Source organism: Eulemur rufifrons, chromosome 3 (assembly GCF_041146395.1).
Source record: "Eulemur rufifrons isolate Redbay chromosome 3, OSU_ERuf_1, whole genome shotgun sequence".
Taxonomy (NCBI): Eukaryota; Metazoa; Chordata; class Mammalia; order Primates; family Lemuridae; genus Eulemur; species Eulemur rufifrons.
The window spans coordinates 85265486-85283677 of NC_090985.1; the positions used below are offsets into that span (position 1 = coordinate 85265486).

An 18192-nucleotide genomic window follows, 5' to 3' on the forward strand; every position below is an offset into this window, starting at 1 on the left:
TATAAAATTAAACATGCAATTATCTATTATCCAGCAATTTCACTCCTGGACATTTATTCCAGAGGAACAAAAACATGTTCACATAAAAACCTGTGCATGATTATTTATAGCAGCTTTATTCATAATAGCCCAAAACTGAAAACAGCTCAGATGTTCTTCAACAGATGAGTGGTTAAATTGTGGTTGTCAGGGATTGGGGTACAGTGGTCAGGGAACACTTGGGAGTGGGACAGGAGACAGGTGGGTTTTGCTATTAGAGAACAACATTAGGGGGTCCTTGTGGTGATGGAATTGTTCAGTATTTTGACAATAATGGTAGAAACATGAACCTACACATGTGATAAAATTGTATATAACTACTTACACAAACACACACACACACACACACAGATGACTACTAGCAAAACTGCAGAAGTGCAAACAAGATGAATGAAGGTATCAAAGGCAATATACTGGTTGTGATATTATACTACGGCATTGTACAACGTTATCATTGGGGGAAACTGGCTAAAGAGTTAAGATAATCTCTGTGTTATTTTTTACAATTGCATATGAATCTACAAAAACCTATAAATAAATACATACATAAAAGCAAGAGTGTAAATACCAATATTTTTTAGTATCTTAGTCAAGAATGCTTAACAATTCAGTCAGGGGCTCAGATAACTCATCAGTCTCACATTAGTGTCTCTGGTGAGTTGCCAGTTGTTCATCTTTAAATAAATATTTGAGGATCTTTAGCCATCTATTAAAATTGCATGAACTTTAACTTTTTATCAGTATTAAAAATTCTCTCTCTCTTTTTTTAATGGTAGCAGAAACAAGGAAGGAGGAGAAAAAAAGTAGTTTTCAAAAGTTACTTTGGTGAGAACTGGAGTCCTATTTATTCATAACTCACTATAAAAACAACACGGGGCAGACAAGGGCTGTTATTTAATAAGCACCAGCCTGGGAGAGTTGAGCAACCAACTCCATTTATTTCAGATGATCACCAAAACCAAGAATGGAGCAATGAGAGGATAAGCATAATGTATTAATTGAGTCACTGTCTCCATTTCTTCCTGGGAAAATGCAAAAATATAAAACACACACACACTGAAAAGGGTACATTGAAATCCCTTTAGAGATGCATTTCATTTCATTGGGAGACAGGAAATGACTTAAATAGATTTTATGGTATTCTTAAGAAATAAAATTACCTTGAGTGATGAAATGATGTAAATCTTAGTGTGTTATATGAAAATGTCATGGAGAAGAGTTCTATAGCTACAGATCTCTTATTTAAAAATAAACAAAAGGCAGCAATTACTCATTGCCTTGTGTAAAACACTGAGCAATTATAGTCACGTAGTTTTTTTAAAATTCTGAAGTATTCAGTATTTGTGTTTGCAACACCTTTCCCAACATGAACATGCCCCTTCTATATAAATAAATCCATTTGTGCTTTCTTTAAGCCAGATTGCTTGGTAGGCAAACTCTGAATAGGCAGTCTTAATCACAAAGTCATGGGTCCATGAAACAGTTTTTCATTCTTTTTCTCCTTTTATGTCTTTGTCACGTGAAAAATGCACATTTATATCCATTTCACTTTTAGGTAGATACCAGGCCTATATTAATTATCTCTTTGTTTATCTTTCCTATTCAAAGTTCAGTCAGATTTGGCCTAATTTATCATGTTCCATTAAAAAAAAAAAACTGTACTGCTCAAATCTGTTTTCTGTAAAAACTTAAAATCCCATATTCCTGAAATCTCAACTACTTTTCTGGGACACACTTCCTACATCATTCATTCAGTATCACTATTGTATTAGTTTTCTAGGGCTGCTATAGCAAATAATGCAAAGTGGGTGGTTTAAAACAACAGAAATTTGTTCTCCCACAGTTCTGAAGGCCAAGAGTCCAAAATCGAGGTGTCAGCAGTGCCATACTCCCTCTCAAGGCTCCTGGGAAGAATATTTCCTTGCCTCTCCTATCTTCTGGTGGTTGCTGGCAATGCTTGGTGTCCCTCGGCTCATAGTGGCATTACTCCAATCTTTGTTTCCATTGTGACATGCTGTTCTCTCTGTGTATTTGTGTCCAATTTTCCCTGTTCTTATAAGAACACCAGTCATTAGGTTTGAGCCTGCCCTAATTCAGTATGACCTAATCTTAACTTAATTACATCTACAATGACCTTATTCCAAGTAAGGTCATATTTCACACATACCAAGGGGTGTGGTCTTGAACATATCTTTTTAGGGGACATGATTTAACCCTCAACAATTGTGAAAATATATTTTGATTCATGTTAGTAGATTATGATAAGAGAGATTTTTTAGCTAATGTTCACATTATTAGTAATTCTGAGATTAATAAATTATTTTTCTGATTATAGTTTTCGTAATGTATTAGTAAGTAAACTAACTTTAACATACACATGATTTTCAACCTTTTTTAACTCTAAGGATATCTCAACTTCAATACAGAACAATTAAATCATGTTCAGAGTTGAGCATAATTTACATAGTTTTACATATTTACATAATATACATTTTGAATAATGAATTATTTGTTTAATTATGTATGGGTGATTACTGTATATGATATAAGTTTGAAAAGCATGAAAGGATATTGTCTTTCATCCCTCTTTTTCCAGCCATTCAATTTCTTTCCCTAGAAGCAAAAACAGTATTTTGTGAGTCCTTCCAGAAATATTCTTTGCAAATATAAGCATCTCTCTCTCTCTCATCTATCTATTGAAAGTCAAAACATACAAATAGGTGCCTATTATACACATTCTGTGCCATTCTCTTTCACTTAACAATACACAAAACTCACTTTTTATTGCATACTCCCCTCTAGGTACTGTCTTATTTCTCTGGTTGCCTTTATAGCAAAACACCTCAAACAAGTCATCTGTCCTCATTGGTCCCTTCCTCCCCTCACTCCACTGGAATTGCCCCCACCATCTGAAATAGCCATCCCTTGTTCCACGTCACTTTCTCTTTACCTGTCTTCCTACAGACCATTTATTCCTGGTAACATGATTACATGCTTATTTATTGGTTGTTGGCTGGTCTCCCAACTAGAATGTAAGCTCCACAAGTGCAGGGATATTGATCGTCTTAGTAGCTATTTTTACTCCTAGCAGCAATTCCGTGATGAAAAATCGTATGTCATTGTAGTTTTAGTTTATATTTCTCTTATGTATAAATTTATACTTCTCTTAAAGTATAAAAGGTGATCAATCTGAGGTTGATCACCTTTTCAGATGTTTAGGAGTTATTTGTATTTTTGTTTTAATGTACTATCTGTCCATATTCTTTGCCTATTTTTCAATTAGGTTGTGCTTTTAGTCTCATTGATTTATATACATTTTTATATTAAGGAAATTAGAGTTTTCTTCTCTGACATGCCCTTTGCCACCATACGATAGTCCTTCCTTTCATTCCTCAGCTGATCTCATTTGGATTTAAATATTCTTGGATTTTTGTCAAGCTTTCTCCATTTTTTGTGCTTTTGAAGTACTTGTCCTTCTATCAGAGTTTCTGAATTAGGTGCAGGCATTATCGTGCCTCATCTGCCTCCCTTGCCCACCTTCATGCCAAGGTGGATTTGCCATTTACTCAGTTGCTGTTTAATAGTAAGGACGCTTGATTTCCATAAGAAAATGTGACTCCTGGCCGAGCGCGGTGGCTCACGCCTGTAACCCTAGCACTCTGAGAGGCCGAGGCAGGAGGATCGCTTGAGGTCAGGAGTTCGAGACCAGCCTGAGCAAGAGCGAGACTCCATCTCTACTAAAAATAGAAAGAAATTATATGGACAGCTAAAAATATATATAGAAAAAATTAGCCGGGCATGGTGGTGCATGCCTGTAGTCCCAGCTACTCTGGAGGCTGAGACAGGAGGATCCCTTGAGCTCAGGAGTTTGAGGTTGCTGTGAGCTAGGCTGATGCCATGGCACTCACTCTAGCCTGGACAACAGAGTGAGACTCTGTCTCAAAAAAAAAAAAGAAAAGAAAAGAAAATGTGACTCCTATCTTCTATATGATATATCATCAAAACATATAAATTTTCCATCCGTCAGCAACTTGTAGTATTTATGAATCAGGTTTCTTGCCAGAGAATATAACTACACCTCTCTGCCACTCCTGTAACCACTCATATTTCCTGTTTTGCTTTTTTCGGTAGAGAGCTTTGAACTAAATTAGCTAATCCCATTTAGCAACTGTTGAAGACCTTTAAGTAATAATATAACTGTAACTATATCAATATAATATATGAATAGCCATAACCTTTTATAACTTTATATATGTAAGTTACTTCAAAAAATTTTAGAAGAAGTGTCATATAAAATTTTTCTTTTTGCATAGCACCCAGCAGAGTATCTGGCACATATACTAAAAACATGAGATTCTGATGATTAAGAAAATGAATTCTGTATAACGCTTTTCTCAAGTTGAGAAAGTCTTACTGAAATATAGAAAATTGTTAAAACAGTAAAATGTAGCATAATTTTCCAAAAATAGTAAAATCATTAAATAGCTACAGTACATACTTCCCTGCTATAACCTGAATGGGTAACACACAAAGCATTTGTTTGTTGTGCTAGACAATATCTGCAGCCCAGGGTGGATTTAATTTTTGATTTACTATTGAAAATATAGCAATTACAGATTTTCTCGTACTATCTTCTTCTTAAAATAAGAAATAGATGATTTATTTAACCTATAGAATTATAAGAAAGTGTAGAATCCCTCACACATAATATACGTACTGTGAATTACAAGCAAGGGTGAGTGCCGTCTCATAGGAATTCAGAAAATTCAGCTTCTGGAAGGGAAAACTAACAAACCATAATTTTTTTTTTATTTCAGCTCATTATGGGGGTACAAAAGTTCAGATTATATATATTGCCCATGGCCCCCCATCCCCCCGAGTCTGAGCTTCAAGCGTGTCCATTCCCTAGACAGTGCACATCACACTCATCATGTAGGTATGCACCCATCCCCTCCCCCCACCCCCATCCCCCCCAGTCAGAACTTCAAGCGTGTCCATTCCTCAGGCAGTGCGCATTGCACTCATCAAGTAGGTATACACCCATCCCTTCCCCTCAGCCCCCACCTCTGTCCGATACCCAATTGGTGTTATTCCCAAATGTGCACTCAGGGAAACCAGTTTGCTGGTGAGTACATGTGGTGCTTATTTTTCCATTCTTAGGATACTTCACTTAACTACAATTTCTTTCATCAATGTTTTGTTGTTGCCTTTGTAAAGATCTTTTACCTCCTTGGTTAAATTTATTGCTAAGTATTTTATTTTATTGTTTTTGTAGCTATTATAAATGGATGGATTTCTTGATTTGGATCTCAGCTTGATTGTTACAGTGTATAGAAATGCTATTGATTTTTGTACATTGATTTCATATCTATACCTCACAATAATAAAGCCCATATACAACAAACCCACAGCCATTATCATACTGATAGGGTAAAGTTGAAAGCAATCCCCCTAAGAAGTGGAACAAAACAAAGATGCCCACTTTCGCCACTCCTGTTCAGCATAGTACTGGAAGTCCTAGCCAATCAAACAAGAGAAAGGAATAAAAGGCATCCAAATTGAAAAAGAGGAAGTCAGATTATCTCTGTTTGCTGATGATATGATCTTATACCTAGAAAACCCTAAAGACTCCTCCAAAAACAATTTTATATTTGATAAATAAATTCAGCAAACTTTCAGGATACAAAATGAATGTAATCCTTACCTTTTTTCATGACTCAGATAAATTCCTGCCACTTCTGTAGAGCTGTTTCTAACTCTTTAGGAACAAGGCCTTACACATAGTAGGTGATCAATAAATACTTATTAGTTTAATATCATTGATGGAGCCAGCATTCAAAGTATACTACACATGTGCCTTCAAACACATTCATTTTTATGAAAGACTAAATATATGAGTCTAGTACAATATGGTAAATGGAAGTCAGTTGGGGGGTATGAATTCCTCGAACTAAAGAATAGGTAACTAACTAAACCATTAAGGATAGGCATATTTCAACTTACAAGGTTACATGATTGTGAAAGTCAAATCCATCTTGAGTAGAGTTGCCAGATTTAGTAAATAGAAATACAGGATGTTCAGTTAAATTTGCATTTCAGATAAACAACAAATAAGTTTTAGTAAAAGTAGGTTGTTATTTATCTGAAATTTAAATTTAACTGGGCTTCTTGTGTTTTGTCTGGCAACCCTAATTTTGAGGTGTGGTTCGTTCTGAAGGCCAACATTGGGTTTCCTAATGGAGAAGTTAGTGGGCACACTGCCACTTTGTGGCAGCCAAGAGCAACAACATTACTGCTCTTGGGGAGAAGAGGTGCTAGGCCAAGTGATTGGAATTTCATGTCCAATGTGCAAAACATATCAGATACCAAGATAAACTAAAGTGACATTTAAAGAAAGAAATATGGCAATTACCATGCTTATCTCAGATAACATTAGTTTTGATTAGCATAATGGCAAGATTTATCTCCTTTCTGAAGAACTGATATTCCAAGATTTCTAGATAAAGTTTTGGAGAAATGGGAGGATGACTTTACCAGTGAATATTGCCAGAAATAATATGTGAATATTCTCATGTGACCAGCAGTAAATTGTAAAGAACTGCTTAGAAGAACATGATGGTATGACTTGCTAACATAATTCTACTTTTATTGAGCACTATTGAATGAATGCTTGTTTTTACAATACCTTTAAGGCAGTCACTTTTCCAATTAAAGAGAGGAAAGGATAAACTAATTTCTTGGAGGTTTCACATCATATCAATAATAAGGTTGAAGAGAAGAGTAAAAATTTCCCGACTTCCAACCCTCGAAGATTTTCATTAACCCAGAATCACTATTGTTTTCTCCAATGAGCCTCTTTCAAGCACCTTAAAATGTTATTTCAGAAATACCAGTCATACATATGAAATTAATACTCTTGTGATCATTTAAGGCATCCTTGTGGAAACTAAAGAAATCCCAAGTTAAAATTTTTCAGATATGTTCAGAATCTCCAAAGCAAATGGTTCTTTACAAATTCATTTACTCTTGTCCCTTTTTCTTCTGACTAAATCATTTACCCTAAATGTTTTGGGAAGAATGAGTATTCTTGAGAAAGAGAGTGATTTTTTTAATCTACACAAGAATATATTTAAATATTAATTGACAATAAGTTACCAAACACTTATGTACTAACACTATGAAAAGTATTGTACTTAATCCTTAGTTTTGTATGGCTGTATTCAAACTTCAGCAATAAACAAGAGTTAGAAAGTGGAGGTTTACACACATACCAAATCATCACTTCCATTCACGTTAGAAACTATACTAGGTATAATCTATATCAAAGTATTTGAAGCTGTTTTTACCCTGAAAAGTAAGATATTAGGTCTTGTTAATCTTTTTAAAAATCACAGTCTTATTAATTTCAATTGTCAAGGAGAGGCAAACACTGTTTGATTTTCCAGAAACCACCGTTGGCTATAATATTTCACTAAGAGTGTTTCAGCTTAATTTTTTTTTTTTTTTTTTTGAGACTCAGTCTTGCTCTGTCTTCCTGGCTAGGGTGCGGTGGTGTCATCATAGCTCACTGCAACACCAAACTCCTGGGCTCGAGTTATCCTCCTGCTTCAGCCTCCCGGCTAGCTGGGACTACAGGTATCTGCCATCGTGCCTGGTTATTTTTTTTCCATTTTTGGTAGAGATGGGGTCTGGCTCTTGCTCAGGCTGGTCTCAAAAACTCCTGAGCTCAAGCGATCCTCCCGTCTTGGCCTCCCAGAGTGCTAGTATTACAAGCATGAGCCATGGATCCCAGCCATCAGCTTAATCTCGATGGAAAATTACCCAAGAAATTAAATATTCAGTAATTTGTCTGCAGACAGTAGACAACTAGAAAAACAAGTGTATGTAACATTGCTTAGTTTAGCAACCTGCCAAACATACTGTGTAATCTTACAATGGAAGAAAAAGGGCAAGGTCACTCTGGCCTTTACCACTTGCTGGCAGAGCTGCTGGCCGTACATAACACTTTAACAATGAACTGGGCATTGCAGAAAATAAGTGCATAGTGTGGGGAGGAGAGGTAATATGAGGCTGCGTGGGAAATGATTGTGAACATAATTTGCCAACTAATGCAATTTCTTTTGGTATAACTGTATGATTTATGGTATGTGAAAAGATCACAGTGAATTCAGACAAAATTAGTGCTACGCAGAATGCTTTACTAAAATACAGGTTTGTGTCAAAAAATAAGTTGGTAGTGATATTGGAAAGTGAGCGCTCCTATTTTAGGAGTAGCTGATCATAATTTCATGACTTCTTTTGCTACCTTTCTCCATAGACACATACCAACTTCTAGGGCTTAGGCTTTCCCTATGCATTTGTACATAACTAAAAATGTGTGTTCCTATTTTTCTGTTATTTGTTCTGCTTACTGGTATTTCTTTTTCATCACCCTTCTATAGTGTTCCGTCCACCACCTCTTCCATGTGTCTGAATAGTATTCAGTTCCATTCTAACCACTTCCTTCCCATTCATCATCCGAATGATGTCATAAAAGTAATGTGTACATATAGAATTTCTCTGGAAACTCATGCAGCAAACCACCGTTATGATCCTATCTTTGGCAACGAAGAAAACTTGACTATATGAACAATGTTTATAATTAGCAGACACCCAATTCACTTTTAGATCTAGACTTCATTTGGTAAATATGCAGTCCTAAGAAATATTACATGCACTCAGATGAAATTATTTCAATTCAGTTCTATATAAAGTGGAATCCAGTAAAAGAAATTGAATGTAAGAATACTCACTTGAAATGTGGATGTATTTTCCTGGGTTTAAAAGAAACAATCAGAGTGTTACAGTTCTTGTAGAATTTGTCTAGCAGGTTTTCCAGCTTTTATCAGACCCACCCGCCCCCCTACAGTGGGGAGGGGAAGAAACAAAACACAAATTCTGAAACTCCCAACAATTACAGTAATATTTTTTATTACTAGTTCAGTTTCAATAGCATGTGAATGATTATTTCCTTGGGAAAAACTAGCATTTGAAAACAATACCATCATCTGAAAACCTGCCTTTCCTTGGCCAAATAATATGAATTACTAATCTCTAATACGAACAGTCTGTGGGAAGTTAATTTCAGAACTGAAATGATTAAAAAACCATGGTGAAGAGATTCATAGTTTCATGGCCTGAAATGCTGGCAATGTTCCTGGACCTATGCAGAACCTTCAGAATTATTAATAATGTTTTAAAAAGTGGTTCTGGAACAAAAAATTCTAATTCTACTCAGAAATACAAAACAGATCTTTTTTTCTATTCATCTTGTTTTTCATATTGTTTCATCTGATTCCAATTTTTGTAGTATAAAATCTGTTATACAGTATTAGAGTCTTTCTCACCTGTTCTTGTTCTTTAAGTGAAAATTTAACTCCAATTATTGGCACTGAGGCTGTCTTTTAGTGTTTCAAGTGTCTCCAGTTTCAAAGGCAGGCCGGGTGCGGTAATTCACGCCTGTAGTCCTAGCACTCTGGGAGGCCGAGGCGGGTGGATCGCTCGAGGTCAGGAGTTCGAGACCAGCCTGAGCAAGAGTGAGACCCCGTCTCTACTAAAAATAGAAAGAAATTATCTGACCAACTAAAATATATATATATACAAAAAATTAGCTGGGCATGGTGGCACATGCCTGTAGTCCCAGCTACTCGGGAGGCTGAGGCAGTAGGATCGCTTAAGTCCAGGAGTTTGAGGTTGCTGTGAGCTAGGCTGACGCCACGGCACTCACTCTAACCTGGGCAACAAAGTGAGACTCTGTCTCAAAAAAAAAAAAAAAAAAAAAAAAAGGCAGACACAGGAAAGGTGAGAGATTGACAACTAGGGAAAAGCACTGCAGGAGAATTTCCACTTGTTCTTTAAGACACAGCAAAGGTTACCTCTTAAATAAAGCCTTCCCGGACTTCACCCTTCCAGTGTACTACCTGTATCTTCCTCATAGGTTCCGTAACTTCCCTAGGTGTTGCTCTCTTACTACACTGAGCTCAAAGAGTGGGCTGATCTTCTGATTCTTATTTGCAACTCCAGTGCACAGAACGTTGATCATGACACAGTAGAACTGTCAATCAATGTTTCTTGAATTCATTTCAATGTTCGTTGAAAGGATGAATGAATAAAAAGATCTGCAAAGCATTGAGTATCTCTCCATACACTGAACTAAAAGTGGCAATCTAAGTCATTCTTCAAGTGAATACTGAGTGGTCTGGTTAAATATCCAAGTCTGAGTGAATCAGAGAGATTAAAACAAAATAAAACTTATGAACCTGGTAAATAAGAGTTTTCAAGTTAATACGGAGGTATACTTTGTGATTCACACATACAGAAATTTGCTTTGCAGTCTTTCTTATTTCAATGGTTTTCTATTATTTGGGGGAGTATGTGGTTATTGGTGAATACTCTTAATTGTAAGTGACAGAAATCATCTCAAACAAACTTAAGAGGAGGAATCTATTGTCTCACAAAAGGGTGTTGGAATTGCTGGCCTGGAGCCTCAAACCAAATCAGAGTTTTCTCTTTTTCTTTCTGCATTTTATTTTGTTTCATACTGCCTTTCTACAACAGATGGGTTTTTTCCTTTCTTTACCCACCTACTGGAGATCGTGACCATATGACAGCGTTGGCTTCACACTCCAATATTTCCACCCCCAGAGAAGAAAGGTGTACTTTCTCACAAGTTCTAGATACAAAATCCCAGGAAGCATTTGTGTAGTCTAGCTTGGATTCTGTGTTTCCTCCTGAATCTGTCACTGAGGACAGAGATGGTTGTTTTCCCCTGGGTTACATGCACACCTTTCAAATCAGGGGCAAGCTCTATTTATAGAAAAAGAAGCACGTGCTGATGATGGGCTCAGATGATGGTCTTTGGAGAGGTGTCACATTTTTCCTTTATTTGCTTGTAAAGAACCTCTCAATAATTCCAACCTAGCTGAAAAGAATTTGTTCAGTTCTCCACCAAGATGACTAGTTAGATGAAGTACCAGAAGAGGCCATCCTTGGTGGTAGAGGTGGCTCCAAATGGAGCCTGGTAAAGAGAGAGCACACAGAACAGAGGCACATGGAAAAGTGAAAAGCTGAGTCACAAAGAGCTAGGAAGCAGGGATTCCTTCCACCAAAGGTTCCTACTTACAGGGCATAATGATGCCAGGGTGCTGCTTACGATAACCTCAGATACTAAGGAAATATTATAAGGAATTTGGACTGCTCAAAATATTGCTCATCAAAGGGCATCAAATAATTGATTTCCGTACCTTGTATTCTGAACTTAACCTAATGAAATTTTGTGATATATAGAGAGGAAAAAAGTAAATCATTAGCAAAAAATGTTCTCAAGGCTTTTCCAAACTGATTACTATCACACCAACAGCAAGTAATAGGACTAAGCTTTGAAACTATAAGGATAAATATAGTATTATTTAAATGTTTTGAACTAAATTTTACTGAATTTCAACTTTTCCCAAGTTTATATTCTTTAAGAGTAACCCAGTTTTTGTTTTTGTTTTTTAAGACTCCAAGGCAGAATGGTACGCTATTTTGCCTACCTGGCAGAATAGAGTGTACTAAGACTTTTCTGCTTATTTTTAGTCATCTACTGGAATAGTTTTTTCACATTTAAAAAGTCAACTTTACTGTAACTCTCATACTGTGAAATCTTTCACTAAATCTTCCTACTTAACAGATTTCCTTTAGTATTCCATTAGTAAGAATGATAAAAATCAGAGCATAATTACATTCATTTTGGATTCTCTGCACACAAGTCTTGACTAGTATTTGGATAAGCATATTTAAACCTACTCATTTTCTATGGGAAAAAAGGTTGTTTTAAGAGAAATAAGTGTCCTGTGTAGCTCTTATATGACATTTAGTAATCCACTTGGATATACAATCTACCTATGTTATCAAAATCCAGGCATTAGAATGATTGATTTCTTGCAATGCATTTACTTTTTCCTATTTGCAATATTAAAAAGAGTAAGCATACATCAGAATAAACTAAGTCTATTCCCTCAAATATCTATGTTCACAGGATCTTAAGGAGATAATGCTTTAACTTATATGAAGTTCTGTAATAATGGAAACCCAAGACTCTTCCAAGTGGTATTTTGTGTAAAAAAGACATTTACCTTTATGTGAGTAGCTTTTCTTGCAACTCTGGCATCTATAGGTTGGATTTATTTTTGTGGACAAGACTTGTTTACTTATTACTTCATTTAGCAAATATTTCTTACACAATTATTAGTTCTGCAGAGCACATTATTCATACCCCAAGGGCAACCCAATCCGTGTAGTCTGTAATTTTCTTCTAAGCCATTGATTCAGTCATGATATTGATATATTAACAATTAGTTTTTCATTTGCAAGTGTGAGAAATGACCGGATAGCACTGCTGGACCATATTTAACCAATTTGTATAACTAGGATGGTTTTAATTTAGTTCACGTTCATGTTATGGAAAGAAAACAGAATATGGTTTCTTTGTATGATGATTTACTTTATACAAAGCAGTTTCGTATCTATTAGTTCATCGTGATCTCATGACAAACGTGAAGTAAACAGGGAAAGTGTTATGGGGACTCCTTTTGCTGATGAGCTCAGAGAGGCTAAAGGAATTGCGAGGTCATGAAACGAGCAGACAGGAACGCCGGACCTGGAGATAGGCTGTCTAAATCCAAGATCATTCTTCCTGAAAGCCTGTTGGGCCACATCAGTCAGAGAAAAGGACAAACCTTTAGGTTCAGGACCACATCATATTGTTTTTTTCTAGTTCATAAACTCTAAAGGACTCGGGAAACCTGGAGAATAGTTAAAATGACCATTTCCTTGTTATCTCAAATTCTGAGGTGAATAAGTGGGTCTAAATATAGCACTGTTTGAAGACAAGATTTTTATGAATTCCAGTGAGGCTCTTGAAGACTACTGTCTTTGAGTCATTTGCTTTTCTTGTTTATTTGAATTTAAACATCTTGTCACTCCTGGCAAAATAGGCTCTTTTCTCTTGAATTGTTAACGATGTCACTGATTAACTATAAAGATAGAATTACTTCTGACTTTAAAACAAACCCTTGAGATTTGGTGGTTCACTGCGTTCACTTCCTTTAAAATTCTAGAAGGTCATGCTTATGAAATTTCCTTAACTTGAGCTAAGTTACTTGATATGGAAAATAAACTGCACTAATCAAATTCTTTAAGCATCCCACTATTTCCCTATTTGGGCAACCTGGAAATCATGTCAGTTAGCTTACTTAGGACTCTAGCATTGTGACTGGCAGAAGACCTAAGGAGTTTAAACAGAGCAAAACGAAATGAAAAAGCCATATCAAATTAAAAATCAAAACAAATGAAAACACTAGCCACTCTGAAACCTCCCTCCACTAAATATGTTTTATATTCAGGCTCGTATTTTATTTTTTTCCACACTAATAAAAAATTCGGAGTTTAAATTTGCTCCTTTTTGTTGGCATGCTCATTGTCATGTAGTACTAATGAGCAGCAGAATTGCAGGACTGGTGTCATGTAGTTCACTTCTAGTGGCAGTCATTTCTCACCACAAATCCTTTCGGGGGAAGGTAATATTAACAAGTCATTTAATAAAGCACATGTAATCCTATGCATAATACAATTTTGACTATTGTAAGAAACCGGAGCAGCAGTCTACCGACTGCTAATTAACTCCTTAACACATAAAAGAAGTATGAAGTGTTTTTTCTTTACATCACAATTGAAATCTAATCTAACTCCAAATATTTCAATGTGCTTTATAAAGATCTTTTCTTCAACAAATCTTATCCTTTACTCTTCTTGAAAGGAATTGAAATCATTTTCAAATATTTACTATACATCAAATAAATCCCTGGCCATGCCATCTATGTCTAAAAGAGAATGGTTTGATCATTTTACTTTTTTTCTGAACATTCTATAAAACATATTGTATGCCTAAACCACTATAAAATACCACTCTTGCAACATCGCCAATTTCAAAATGCTCCGTTGAATAGTTTATCACTGGTCTTCTCCATTTCCTTTCTTGATCCTCTTTGAGAATCAGCCAAGCAAATGCTAGCTAAATGTATTTGCATTTATTAATGTGTCTTAGCCTGAACATTTCTTACTGAAAGGAAATCACAGGGCCAGAAAGAATAAAACCCAGTTCTTGGCTGAGGCTCCAACAGCATGAGGGTAATATTAGATGAAAAATAGAGACTGAGGGAATGTAAACGCTAGTTTATTCAGTTCAACTGATTTTCTTCCTATTAAGGTGCATTCTGTTAGATAGTTTTCCTCCCACTTACTAAATAGCTAAACCCTGACATCATAAAGAAAACTGCAATTCACATCACTAAGGATAATGTCACCCAAAGATAGCTTGCTATTTTAAATAATATGGAAACTGCATTGGGATGACAGATAAGTATAACAATCCATTTTATTTTTAACTGCTTTTGATGTGTTCCAGACTTTGAATATTCAGACAGAGGAATAATGGAAAAGTTATTTTTTTCCCCTTAAATCACACCTCCACACCCCAAACTACTATTCCTCCACCCTCACCCCTGAACTTTGTGAACTGAATTGATGATCCAACTCTTTTTTTCTTGCCAGGAGAATAGTCCTGGGCTGAGTTCCAGAAGATCTCAAATCACTGGCATTCTTTCTAGAAGAGTACTCCCAGGTATATTTCTAAGTAACATTTTTCCTCTTGTTGGGGAAGCGAAAGCTCCGCTGGGGCCATATCAAATCAAGTTTAGGGTCAAATACTGACATGCTCTTTCATTTGTCATTGGCTCTCCATCTGTGAGCATTTGTGCTGAAGTGCCACAGTAGGACCACATTTCTGTCACAAACCAGCAGTGGGAAAACCAGGATTAGACCTACCGCTCATACTTTCCAGCTTGTATCACCCTTTGAAACAGAACGAAGATCTTAGCTAGGATTTTCCAGTAACTCCATTGTTCAATGCAAAATGTGTATGTTTTATTTCTCCAGTGAATCTTTTTACAGGGGAAAAAGAAGTAATCGTCCACAATAGTCAGTACTACCTGTCTGTTTAAAGATCTCCATTAGCCATTTTAGGACAGGCAAACTAGCAATAAATTCACATAGTTTTCATTTCTTAGAATGTCTTCACTTTCTCCTCTTTCCTGAATGATATTTTCTGCTGATATAGAATTCTCAGTTGACAATGCTTTTCTTTTAGTACGTGAAAAATGTTGTGCCGCTTCCTTATGGCCTCCATGGTTTTAGATCAGAAATCTGTTGTAATTCAAATTGTTATCTCTTATAGATAATGTGTTGTTTCTCTCTGGCTGCTGTTAACATTTTTTTCTTTTTCTTTAATTTTTGTGAATTTAATTATGACATATCTTGGCATGGATTTCTCTGAGTTTATGCTGTTTGAAGTTTGCTAAACCTCTTGAATGTGTAGGTTTATGTCTTTCACCAAATTTGGAGAGTTTTCAGTCATAATTTTTTTGAGTACTTTTTCAATCAGATTCTTTCCTTTCTTTCTGGGACTCTGATGTTATGAATGCTAGATCCTTTGTTATTATCTCACAGATTCTTTATATTCTGCTTATTTTTTTCTCAGTCTATTTTCTCTCTGTTGTTCAGAGTAGGTAAATTCTATAAATCTGTCTTTAAATTCACTGCTTCTATCCTCTGTCATCACCATTCCATAAGGAAGCTCATCTAGCAAGTTTTAAATTATCAGTTATATTTTTCAGTTCTATAATTTCAATTTGCTTCTGTTTGTATAACTGCTATTTCTCCACTGAGATTTTCTATTTTTAAAATTTATGTCAAGAGGATTTATAATTGCTCTATGAAGTATTTTTATGATGACTGCTTTAAAATCCTTGTCACTTAATTCCAACATCTGATTCACCTGGGTGTTGGTGTCTGTTGATTGTCTTTTTTCATTTGGATGGGGATTTTCCTATTTTTAAAATAGCATTCTGGACATTTTAGATATTATATTATGAAACTTCAGATTCCATTTAGGTTTTTTTTTTTTTTTTTTTGAGGAAGTTACCCTGTTGATGTGTAGTGTAAGAACTAGGCGGATATTTATGCTTACATTTACCCTTATGCTGCAGAGTTGGATTAGAATTTCGGCTCCCACTGAATCTTGATGACACCAGTGGAGAAACTAAGTGGAGTGCTAAGTGGCCCCGCCTCCTACCACGTTGCTTTGCCTCACTGATACCAGATTGGAGATGAAGGCTCAGCTCCTCACTGATCCCTGTTCACACCTTGGTGGGAGGAATGGAATGCTGACTACAGTAGTTCCATGTTGCACCTCCTCATTCAGTCTTGTTGCTGCTGAGTGGGTAAATGTGTTCAGCTCCCTCCTGGGCCTGACACCAGAAGTGTTAACTAGCCCTGATTTGCAACCACCTTTTCTAGTCTTGTTGATACTGGGTGGGGTGGAGGCTCTGCTACCTGCTTAAAAAGACTGATACCACCCAGTGGGGGAAAAAGTGCACCACTGTTTGCTTTCACAGGGTGGAGAGGTAGGGTGGACAATTGTTTCCTTGCTCAACCCCACTGAAACCATGGGGGTGGGGGTGCAGTGGTTTTACCATTAATGTTTGACTATATTAGGGCCAAAAATGTTTTCTGTTGACAGGCCACCCTTTCTGCATACTTTGGTTAGGGGGAATAGAATATTCTAGAAGTTTTCTGGGGTTTTTTTTTTTTTGTTTTTTTCTGTGCCTGTCAGCAGTTTGGGGGTGAAGCCTTCTGCAGTGGCCTGTTTAGGATATATAGGAGGCAATTAAGGAAACTCAGGTGACTCACCATTGTATTGCTCCCCAAGTCTTGAGGTCCCTAAGCAGTCCAGCTTTGTTTCTAGTTTTCAGTGTCTTTCTATGCTTGTTTGTTGTATATCCAGCGTTTTTATAATTTTTTAAGAGACAATCTGGGAGGAATGAGGCTACTTAATCTTGGCTGAAATCAGAAGTCCCACTGTAGATTTTTTTCCTCTCATATATATAACTATATAAAAAAATAGAAACATTTACAAAAATTAATGAAATCAATTTGACGCTAATGAAAAATTTCATGTATTCCCCATATTCTTAGGTAGACCTTCTTATGTGTAATTCTGTAACAAAAGCTTCAAAAATCACACTGAGAAACCATTTCTTGTCCTACTTTGTAAATTTGTGGGCACACAAAGCATTGTTCAAATGTGAAAGTTTTCTGCCATCTCTAGTCTTGTGGTTATTCCATAAATATGTTTTTGCTGTGAATAAAATGAGACTACATCCAGAAAGAAATATTTTTTGTTCAATCCTTACTATAATTTCCAAATGGTTTTATGATTAAAAACAGAGTCTTCAGGCACCTCAGGGACCTGGGACAAGAACAGTAGACCCTGGTATACAGCATATCAGAAGACTTGAGGTACAGGAGACAGAATAAAGCTTTTGGAGTTGAATTCAAATTGGAGGTATTGGTGTGAGCTCATGATTTTTAATATAAATAGATAAATGGATGTAGAAATAGATGCACATGTAAGTAAACTTGTAAGTGTGTGTTTGGGAGTGGGGGGGGGTCAGATGTTTCCTAGTTCTATTCTCTAAGAAAGTGTAGAAAGCAATGACATCCCAGTAGCAATGAGCACTCTGAGAACCCAGATCTTGTTTTCTAAATATGATTTGCGAGTAAAAGGAACAGCAGATCCTTGGAGAAGTAGCTGATTCCAAGACTAGAACAAAAAGGGGCACAAGAACTTTGAATATCTTTTTGTGTAAAAAAAAAAAAAATAGGAATTGCTCAAAGAATCATGGGGAAATATCAAGAAGCCAGCTTATAGGTGATTTTGCTAGCCAAGCCAAATCTAGAAAAATTTTAGCATTGAAAAAAGTATGATAGTAATGGATTATAACTGATTGGAAAAATATGAATCTATGAATACATACTGATCTGAGCGAATGAGTGAATGAATGAATAAGGAAGAAGAAAAATCTCTTAGAGTAGCATGCCACCTAATCAGATATGATGGATTTTAAAAATGACCATTTGGCTCATGGTAATAATTGATTCATTATTATTTCATGGTAATAATTGATTCAGTTAAAAATCATCAAACGATATTAAAATAAGAGGGTGAGTGTTTGA

General features: G+C 36.0%; 1 non-coding gene across 1 annotated transcript; it reads left to right on the plus strand.

The window, feature by feature from the left end:
* Positions 1 to 8874: 8874 nt before the first annotated feature.
* Positions 8875 to 8933, plus strand: LOC138382119 (U7 small nuclear RNA). Its single transcript, XR_011233280.1, has one exon. It is a non-coding gene; the product is annotated as a U7 small nuclear RNA (small nuclear RNA).
* Positions 8934 to 18192: the final 9259 nt, after the last annotated feature.